Genomic DNA, 11287 nt, shown 5'->3' on the forward strand with positions numbered 1-11287 from the left:
ATGTCCTTTTCAGATATAGTAGCAGAATCAGATACAGATATGTATAATCCTACCCTCATCCTCTACACACCATCTCTGTCCATCCTATCACACCATGTGGGGTTAAAAACACCCACCCATCCCTACACACCACGTCGTGTCATTAAGACACATATCAAATATAATATGCAGTCAAGCCCGATCATAATACTTCCTCCTTATATACAAATCCCACCCCAAAAAATTACAGAGCATACATACAAAATTTAACAAATAATAGATGTACATGACACAATCATAGTCAGAATAGTGTTTCAGTCTAACAGATCACATAGGCTTAGGGTTTAGTTAGCCCTTACCGACCTTACGTTGGCCCACAGTTGATTAGGACGACCCGTGCGACCTTACAGAGAACTTCAGTAAAATGGGCCTACATGCTCGAATGGGCCCACATGCCTATGTGGCCCACACACCCAGATTGGCTTTGTCCGTGTAGCCCACACTACCTGGTCCAAAATCCACACGCCTGTGTGATATGGCCATGTGGGCCCACACGCCCTACTTGGGCTGGCTCGTGTGGCCCACACGGCCACACCTGAGCCGCCACTTGGTACCATGATTCCGCCATAGAACCTTCACTAGAAGGACGGATTTCCTCTTCAGAACCTTAACATCTCAATCCAGAATCTGAACCGGCTCCTCTTCAAAAGTCAAGTCTAGTCTAACCTCAATCTCCTCAACTAATACAACAGGTGATGAATCAGATCGATACCACCTCAACATTGAAATATGGAAGACGTCGTGGATACGGTCTAACTCTAAAGGTAACTCCAATTGATAAGCAACCGGTCCCACACGCTTCAGAATTCGATACAGCCCTATGAACCTAGGGCTCAACTTGCCTTTACGGCTAAATCTCAGAAGCTTCTTCCATGGAGAAACCTTAAGAAAGACGAAGTCCCCCACAGGATACTCAATATCTCGCTTCTTCAAATCTACATAAAACTTCTGCCTATTAGAAGCCGCGTTTAGACTATCTCGAATCATTTTAATCTTATCCTAAGTCTTAAAAACCAGCTTAGGACCCAAAACTCGACGTTCACCCAAATCTGTCCAACAAAGCGGAGTGTAACACTTACGACCATATAGAGCACCAAAAGGTGCCATCTAGATGCTATATTGGAAGCTATTATTATAAGCGAACTCCGCTAACGGTACATAATCCTCCCAACTACCCCGAAAATCAATCACGCAACTCCAAAGCATGTTCTCTAGTATCTAAATCACCCTCTTAGATTAACCATCGGTCTGAGGATGGAACGCAATACTGAAGTCTAATCTTGAACCTAAAGCCTCGTGTAATTTCTTCCAAAACCAAAATGTGAAGCGAGGATCTCTATCAGAAATAATAAACACCGGAACCCTATACAGTCTTACAATTTCAGATATGTAGAGTTTCGTTAACTTTTGTAGAGAATAGTCCTTCCGAACCGGAATGAAATGAGCAGACTTGGTTAATCGATCCACGATGACCCAAACAAAATCCTTTTTAGTGGGTTGCCCACTAATGAAGTCCATCATCACTGGTTTCCATTTCCATGAGGGAATCTTAACTGGCTACAACAAACCCAAAGGCAACTGATACTCAGCCTTAGCTTGCTTGCACGTCAGACAATGAGCAATGAAATTAGTAACCTCATGCTTCAAACCTGGCCACAAGTACAGTTCACGAAGATCTCGACACATCTTGTTACCACCAGGATGTATAACATAAGGGCTACTATGTGCCTCCCTCAGAATCGATTGTCTCAAATTCGAATCATTCGATACATAAATCTGACCTCAAAATTATAGCACACCATCATTATTCAACCCAAAATCAGAAGTAGTACCACTCTCAATTTGATGAAATCGTAAACCCATATACTCATCCTCTAACTGGTTAACTCGAATATGATCAATCCAAGTTGGCTTGACTTGCAACTCGGTTAACAGACTCCCATAATCAAACAGACTAAGGCGAGCAAACATCGCCCTCAGATTAGTCACCGCTTTACGACTGAGAGTATCGGCCACCATATTGACCTTACCAGGATGATACTCAATAGTGCAATCATAATCTTTTAGTAGCTCAATCTATCGCTGCTGCCTAAGATTCAACTCCTTATAGGTAAGGAGGTACTTGAGACTCTTATGATTGGTGTAGATTATACACCTCTCACCATATAGAAAGTGCCTTTAGATTTTCAAAGCAAAGACCGCAACAGCCAACTTGAGATCATGCGTCGGATAATTCCCTTCATGTGTCTTAAGCTGACGGGACGCATAAGCCACATCCTTACCATCCTGCATCAGAACGCAGCCCAAACCAACGTGCAACGCATCACTGTAAACCACGAATTCTTTTCCAGATTTAGGCTGTATCAGAACAAGAGCCTAAGTTAGAATAAACTTGAACTTCTCAAAGCTCGATTGCTACACATCAGTCCAGTCAAACAGCACACCGTTGCGCAGAAACTTAGTCAAGGGGGCTTCAATCAGAGAGAATCCCTCAACAAACCGACAATAATAACCCACCAAACCTGAAAAGCTGTGGATCTCAGACACATTCATAGGCTGTTTCCAATCAAGTACAGCTTCAATCTTTCAATGGATGAAGACGAATCCCTTCAACCACGTGCCCTAGAAAAGTTACCTCTCACAACCAGAATTCACACTTTCTCATCTTAGCTTAGAGCTGTTTTTCTTGGAGTATCTAAAGTACCACTCTAAGATGCTCATCATGCTCATCCTCAATCTTAGAGTACACCAAAATATCATTGATGAAGACCACGACAAGCTGATCTAGATAAGGCTAAAACATTCGATTCATCTGATCCATAAATACGGCCGGAGTATTTGTCAATCCAAAAGGCATAAATAGGAACTTGTAATACCCATAACGAGTCCTAAATGTAGTCTTATGAACATCAGCCTCTTTAAACATCAACTGATGATACCTAGATCGAAGATCAATCTTGGAGAACACAGAATCCCCTCGGAACTGATGAAATAGGTCGTCGATCCTCGAAAGCGGGTATTTGTTCTTCACGGTCAACTTATTCAGCTGTCGATGATCAATGCACATCCTCATGGTCCCATCCTTCTTCTTAATAAATAAAACTGGTGCTCCTTACGGAGACACATTAAGACTGATGAATCCTCAGTCCAGAAGCTCTTGCAGTTGAGCCTTAAACTAAATAAGCTCTTTTGGTGCCATACGGTAAGGAGTAATAGGCACTGGAGCCATACCCGGGAGAAGCTCAATCCCAAACTCAACCTCTCGACTAGGAGGTAAACTCTGTAACTTCTCAGGAAAAACATCTGAAAAATTCCTTACAGTTCCGATATTCCCTATAAAAGAGTCCATAGAACCAGAAACATTGACATAAGCCAAGTACACCTTACACCATTTCTAAACCAATTTCTCAGCCACAAGAGCAGAGATCACATTAGACAAGTAATATCAACGCTCGCCAATCACCACCACCTCCTTATCGTCTTCAGTCCTCAAAACGACCCTCTTAGTCGCGCAGTCCAAACTAACCTGGTGCTTGACCAACCAATCCATGCCTAGAATTAAGTCAAACTCCCCAAACAGAAGCTCCATTAGATCTACCAGAAAAATAATCCCTTGCACCTCTAAAGGAACATCCTTATAGAGTTTACTAACCTGAACAGACTGCCCCGATGGACTAAGTATAGTGATCTCATTGGAAGTGCTTTCAACAAAAACCTCCAAGTTTTCGGATACAGTTCTAGCTACATAGGAGTGAGTAGAACCTATGTCTATCAAAGCAATATATGGTACCTCAGAAATTAAGAAAGTATCGGTGATAACATTTGGAGCATCTCTATCTTCTCAGTGTCGAAAAACATAAACAAGTGCAGCCTACTTCGCATCAGTCTGACCAGCACCTCTGCCCGGTGCTCTCTGTCAAGGGCCTAAACCATTACCACCCCTAGCCGCTCCACGACCCCTAGGTGGCTGTAGTACTGCCCTCTGAGCCTGTACAGAACCCAAAACTAAAGCTTGCATCTGATCTGCCAGCTGTGGACAGTCCCTAATACGGTGTGCAAGAGACTCACACATCAGATAAGCCCATATCTAACTTCAACACTCGCCCGGATGGCACTTGTGACAATTACTACATGGTTGTAACCCAGTAAGAGCAACAAGGGCCCCCACTCTAACTGGCCCATCAGATCTGACCTTTCTCTTAGGCCTCTGAATAGAACTTGAAGGCTCTGAATCCCCTTTGTTCTTACCTCTCTCACTGTCCCTGTTCTGGCGCGCCACACGCTTTGATATCCTCAGTAATATTTGCCTTTTCTACCAATACCACGAACTTATGCTCCCTCTATAGAGTAATCAGTACTCTTAAACTGTTCCTTAGACCGTCCTCAAAACGGACATACCTCTCATACTCTGATGCCACCATGCTTCGAGTGTAGTGGCTCAACCTCAGAAACTCGACCTCACACTCGGCTACTGACCTATCGCATTGTGTGAGATTCATGAACGCACGCATACGAGCATCCACATAGCATGCTCCCATATACTTGCTCTAGAAAGTGGTTTTAAAGTAGTCCCAAGTCAAATGATCAGGTTGAGTACCCTCCTCAATAGTCAACTACCATTGATAAGCCTCATCGCGAAGTAGAGAGACTGCACTCTTCAGTTTCTGCTCAGGAGTGGAGTCTAGATCATTCATAATCCTTTTCGTGGCTTCCAACCAATACTCAGCCACACTAGGGGCAAATCCAGTGACACCCCTAAACAGCTTAGCTCCATTAGACCAGAATCGTTCAGTTACTGACCTACAGCCCCCAACTTCGGAGTAGGGTCTAGCTACCCTCTCCAAAATCCTCAGTATGGCTAGAGACGGTGCATCGTCCCCAGCCGAGGGACTCTGAGACCTAGTCTCAGTAGCAGGCGATACTGGTGTCTCAATCGTATCCAGATTTAGCATATTGCCCAAAGAGGAAGACTTAGCTTGAGCCCCCTACAGCGTCTTCCACCTCCACGAGTACTACGTCCGTGAATTTCACGAGAACTTATTGTCAAATTTGAGTTTTATTTACATTAAAAATTTTATGCATCAGTTTCAATATTTATTAGCAGATATTTTATGCATAATTTATCAAAAGTTATGAAGTTTTTTTCAGAAGTTTCAGTCTCCAACTACTCAGTATAGTTTCAAAAAGTTTTAACTACAGTGTTTCAGAACAGTTCAATCTAAGTACATAAATAATTATAGGATCGGCGTTGGAGACTCGGTGAACCACATACTTTTCCAAATTATTTAAGGAATTTGAAAACCAATTCTTTTAAAACACAATTTTGGAACCGAAAATCCACAGCCGAGTTTTACAACCTGGCTTTGATACCGCCAAATATAACACCCCAAACTCGGCCTAGATGTTATTACCGAATCCGGAGATGTCACATAGAAAGATTTTGAATATAGGTTGATTTGATTATAAAACCCACATTCCTTCGTGTTCAATACAGAAAACATTATTTTAGCAGTTTATTTGCCAATTACTTATTACAGCGGAAGCTTTAATCATTTATGTTTGAAAACACAATAGTGTTTTTAGGAAAATCATTGTTTGCATAAAACCATTGTTTCCAATAAAACGTTTTACCAAAAGAATTAAATTAGAAATGACCAGTTAAAAATCAAACAGTCCCGAGAGTCCCAAAAATTACAAACTCTCAAATGATTACCAGAAATATAAATAAAAGCCATAAATTATTAACTTTAATTAGTTTTACGAAAAAGTTTTCACCGTTGAGTGCCGCTACATCGATCCACCTAAGACTGTGGATTACCTGACAAACAAACAAGTAGATGTGAGTTTACGTAAACTTAGTGCGTAACCCAACAGAATTAAGCATGCAAGCATACAATCATCATATATAGAACCAGAACAGATACATATATGGACATCATGTCCTTTTTAGATACAGTAACAGAATCAGATACAAATATGAATAATCCTACCCCCATCCTCTACACACCATCTCCGTCCATCCCATCATACCATGTGGGGATAAAAACACGCACCTATCCCTACACACCATATCGTGTCATTAAGACACATATCAGATATAATATGCAGTCAAGCTATTAGAATATTGGCGTTTAATGCTGATTAGAATACTTCCTTCTCATATACAAATCCCACCCAAAAAATTACAGAGCATACATACAAAATTTAACAGATAGATCATGTTTAACATGCATACGTAAACAAATAACAGATACACATGACACAATCATACTCTGAACAGTGTTTCAGTCTAACAAATCACATAGGCTTAGGGTTTAGTTAGCCCTTACTGACTCTACGGTTGGCCTACAGTCGATTAGAATGACTTGTGCGACCCTACAGAAATTTCAGTAAAATGGGCCTATGTGCCTGTGTGGGCCCATACGCCCGTGTGGCCCAGACACCTATATTGGCCTTGCCCGTGTGGCCCACACAGCTTGGCCTAAAATCTACACGCCTGTGTGACATGGTCGTGTTGGCCCACACGCCCTACTTGGCCTAGCCCGCGTGGCCCATACGACCATATTTGAGCTGCCACATAGCCGTGCGCACGGCTATGCCTTTGTCGACCACACAATCGTGTCCTCACACACGGCCTACCACATGGGCAACCATATGCTCGTGTGGCGTCTATAGTGGCCATTCTAGGTTTTTGTTGAAACCTCAATTTTTTTGGGGTACACACCTGTTATTGTTTCGATGTAAAAACGCTCTCCAGACCACTAGAACCTTCAATCAAATAACAACAATTCCTATAACACTAAGTGTAAGGCCCATGATTTGGGGGGTTAGAAGTTTTAATGTTAATAGTTAGGATTTGAGAGAAATGTGTGCTTTTATGTTTAGTTTTGTGTGTATGTGACAAGAATAGGCCTGCTGGTCTGGTGGTGGTACGAGTATTAGTGTTCCTCTAGGTTCTAGGTTCAAGTTCTTGGGTGCGTATTTTGGAGAGATATGCATTTTATTTTGTTTTCGGTTAATTTTTATAGTTACTTATTATTTATTTTGATTTTGATTTTATTTTGATTTTTATTTTTTTTCATGTTGTTATTTTTCTCTCCTTCTCATTGGCTTTGTTTTCTTCTTTGGTTTTTACTTTTTTGAATCGGTGGTGCGGTGGTCATCAGAGCTTTGTTTTTCTTTGTCATTGAGTCATCATTGGGACGTTTCGATCATCAAAATGGGTGTGGGATTCAAAAATTTTCTATTTTACTTTGTGAATCTTTGTTCAGTAACTCTTGAAGGTCTTTCAATTCCGTTGACTTTGAGCATTTAATGGTTGAGAAATACCGGGTAATGGTATATTTTGCTATAATCTCGTTGTTGTTAAGATTAGGGATTGGTTTGTATGGCTAATTAAAGTGGCAATTTTGGCCTATTTCAAGGTGGTTTCATGGCCACTAGGGTTTCCACACTAGCGTGTGCTAGTTCACAAGGCCATGTGCTTTTAGGAATTGGTGTTTCCAAGCTAATTTTGGTGCCACACAGCCTAGCCACACGGCCGTGTGGCCGACTTGGGGATTTTATCTTTTCTCATATGGCCATATCCCTTGTCCATATAGGCATGTGAGATTGGGGACTAGGGTTTGAGTGATTTTGTGCCACACGGCTTGGCCGCACGACCATGTGGTTAATTTGAGGAATTAAGGATCCCACATGGGCGTGTATTTTGGGATACACAGCTGTGTCTAGTGGGCATACGGGCATATGAGACCTTCACACAACCATGTCAGCCCTGTATTCAAATTAGTTCATATGGACATTCCACACGGCCTAGGCATTTCCCACACAGCCAAAGCACGCAGGCGTGTGGTCCTAAGACACTTATATTGGTTTGGTGTGCCTTTTTTATCTGCTTGGTGAAGTGAGTCGAAAAATTCTGGGTACCTTAATTGTGAATTCAGGTGTGTGTTCGGGAACTCTGTAATTTTGATATCAAATTGACAATTTGAATCTGGGAAATTAGGCAAATTCGATGTGTTATGAAATTGTACAAAATCAACATTTAATTGCATGCTTTTCAGTATATTTTGGTATCATTCTTAGTTACCAAGGGGTAGGGAACTGTTTTGATAGTAAATGCACGATCTTCAACCTGTTCTGCTATGGTTTCGTAACCACACGAGTGGCCACATGGGTGTATGCCACAAACGGGCAGTCCACACGGTCGTGTGAATTTAACAATTAGGGTTTTTGGATGAATTTTGGTGCCTCACGGCCGTGTCACTGATATTTGGAGAGTAGTCGATATTCACATAGACGTGTTTTGGACACACGACTGTGTCCTTCAGCCACACGGGCGAGTGATATTTCCATACGGCCGTGTCTGCATTGCACTCTATTTTAGAAAATTTGGACAGAGAGTTGCACAGGCTGTTCACACGGCTATGTCACTTGGTCACAACCTCACACGGCGGTGTGCCTCTTTTCACTCGGGTGTGTGCCTCTTCCAGGTGGGTGTGTAGACCTCTACACGACTTAGGCATCTTCCACACGGCCGCCCTGTTTCACAATTTTTGGTCATGTGTTGGGTTTTGACCTGTTTGTATTTCTGTGTATTCCAACTGTCGGCTAGGCTTTAGTAAGGGTGGTTGGGACTTTGTTTTGGCCTAGACCTATGCGCTACTTGTGATCATAGCATTGATTTACTGATTTGATTAAGTATTAAACGATGTTACTAAGTAATTGAATATGTCCACCTCCATTTTTTTTAACTGTTGTATGACTATCTGTAAGTTTTTTATGTTGAGCATATGCATAAAAATCTAGGTTTGGTTGCGAAAAAAAGGAAGTCTGATACGATTTTGGCAGTTTCAACTGGAATACATTTGTACAGCGATTTACCGCATTGTACTATACATATGTCAGCTTAGATGCATATTGGCATGCCAATAGGGTCAATATGCGCGCTTGTATAGGATTGCACTTTGGTCCCTCTATTTGCACATTGGTTCCTCTGTTAGCAGTTTGATGCTTTCTAGTGTGTTTTGGGAAATCCGAGTATCTGATCCATGTTGCTGTAGTTTAACGGGCCATGAAATTATGTGAATGTGGGTTAAATTATTTGTTAAATAAAGCTTTTACTTATTGAGATATTGTATTAAAGGTAAACAAGTGAAAATGTTCTATTTAAGATGATATGTATTTAAATATCAAAGAACGATTTGTTTTGGTTTGAACTATTATGCATTATGAATTTCTCAATTGAATGTTTTAGTACTGGCATTATGTGATTTTGGAAACAATTGTCAAGTTTAGTAATTTAATGCTCTTTTAGTATTAATTTATAGATTGAGGTAAGTTCATTTGAATCTTTAGCTATGGACTTACTAAGCTTATTAAGCTTTTGTTTCATGGAATTGGTGGACGGATCTACTTTAGAGCTCACACTATCCAACCCTTCCTTGTAGCTTTTGAATTAGCTATTTTAGTTTGTGGCATGTATATAGGGTTGAAGTTGTTAAGGTTAATGTTTTAGTTGAAGTTGTAATTAAGCTTATGTGCTGATGAAATGATAAGTTATGTTTCATATTGATTTTATTTGGTTAGGCATTCTTTTGGTTTGGTAACTCTTATGGTGATTGAAAATATGGAATAGCCAATTTCGTAGATAACTTATGATAATGGACATGTTTGACTTGCCTTCGATATGTGGTTTGGTATTTGGTATTTGGAAACATTGTTGTTGATTGAATATTATAAAATTTGTGATGTCAATGAGGGTAAATTGGTTAGGCACATAAGTTGTATGATTTTTGTATGTTTTAGGTGTGTTATATGTATTTCTGAATAGTTGATTTTTGTTGCAAATGGTATAGGTTGGTGTCTAAGTAATGGTGGTTGATCTGGCTTGAAAATAAAGTCATTTGGTTGCACATAGCTTGAGACACATTTTATCACACGACACATGACCACTTCACATGGCCGTGTGTCTTATTGATTTTAGGGGCAAGATTTTGCCACACAGGTATAGTGTGTTAGACGGCCGTGTGACCCTATATTGATTTACACACAGGCAGCCTCACGGTCTGCGACACGGCCATGTCCTTGAGCCATATAGCCTGGCCACAGGGTCATGTGACCCATGTTGTCAATTTTTATTGAATTTCTCTATTTTGTTTCAAATAAGTCCTAAATTATTCCCGAATTGATTTTTAGGATTCATAAGCTCAATGTAAGGCTCCTATTAGTGTATAAGCTATGCATGGTGATTAGCTAATATAAAATTAATAGTTGAATGAATTATGTTGTTATTTGTTCTAATATGTACTGTAATACTTCGTAATCTTACTCCAGCGACGGTGACGTGTAAGGGGTGTTACATGACAGATCATATTTAACTTAAAGGAGTCAAAGATATTGTAACACCCCAAACCCGGCCTGGACGTTATGGCCAGATTTGGTGATGTCACATAAGAGTGTTTTTGAAAATGCATTGACCTTCAAATCGTTCCAATTATTAACTTTTACCTAGTTTGGGGAAATCGTGTTCTAATTGATTTGATTTAAAAAATTTCTTTTACGCGGAAGCTTTTGAAACCCAAATAATTTTTGAAAACTGTTTCATTTACGAAAAATCTTAGTTTATTTTATGAAAACCATACTTTGTTGTGTTGCAGTTTATAAATCCATAATCAACAGTTCAAAAATCCCAAGTTAAAAACCAAACAGTCCCAAAGTCCATCATACATAAAATACCAACAAGAAATAAGTGATGTAATCGTAAAAACTGTAAATAAGCAATTCGATAGTGGTGGTCGCTGTTGAGCCCTCCGTTGTACAGATCAGTCAAGTCTTGGGATTACCTACACAGATTAAATAGAAAATGGTGAGTTTTCGCAAACTCAGTGTGTAATCCCCACAGAAGATATACACAGTAGCAGAAGTCAGTCATATATCCAAATAACAGATAATTCAAGCCTGAGCCCTTTATAGAATCGGAGTGAACCTTAGTCCACTAGATACAGAATCAGATATGAACTGGACCTTAGCTCATCTTAGACATAACATGCATATAGAGCAGAATAGCATAATCATGCCCACCAACCCTGCACACCAACTCTGTCCAACCCAACACACCATGTGGGGATAAAATCAAGCTACCCATCCCAACACATCGTGCTGTACCAAAATGCGACACATAATCAGATAATTGTAGCTGTGCTGCCAGATATTAGGCTAAGAGCCTTTCAGAACACTTCTTCCATCA

Source organism: Gossypium hirsutum, chromosome A07, assembly GCF_007990345.1.
Source record: "Gossypium hirsutum isolate 1008001.06 chromosome A07, Gossypium_hirsutum_v2.1, whole genome shotgun sequence".
Lineage (NCBI taxonomy): Eukaryota > Viridiplantae > Streptophyta > Magnoliopsida > Malvales > Malvaceae > Gossypium > Gossypium hirsutum.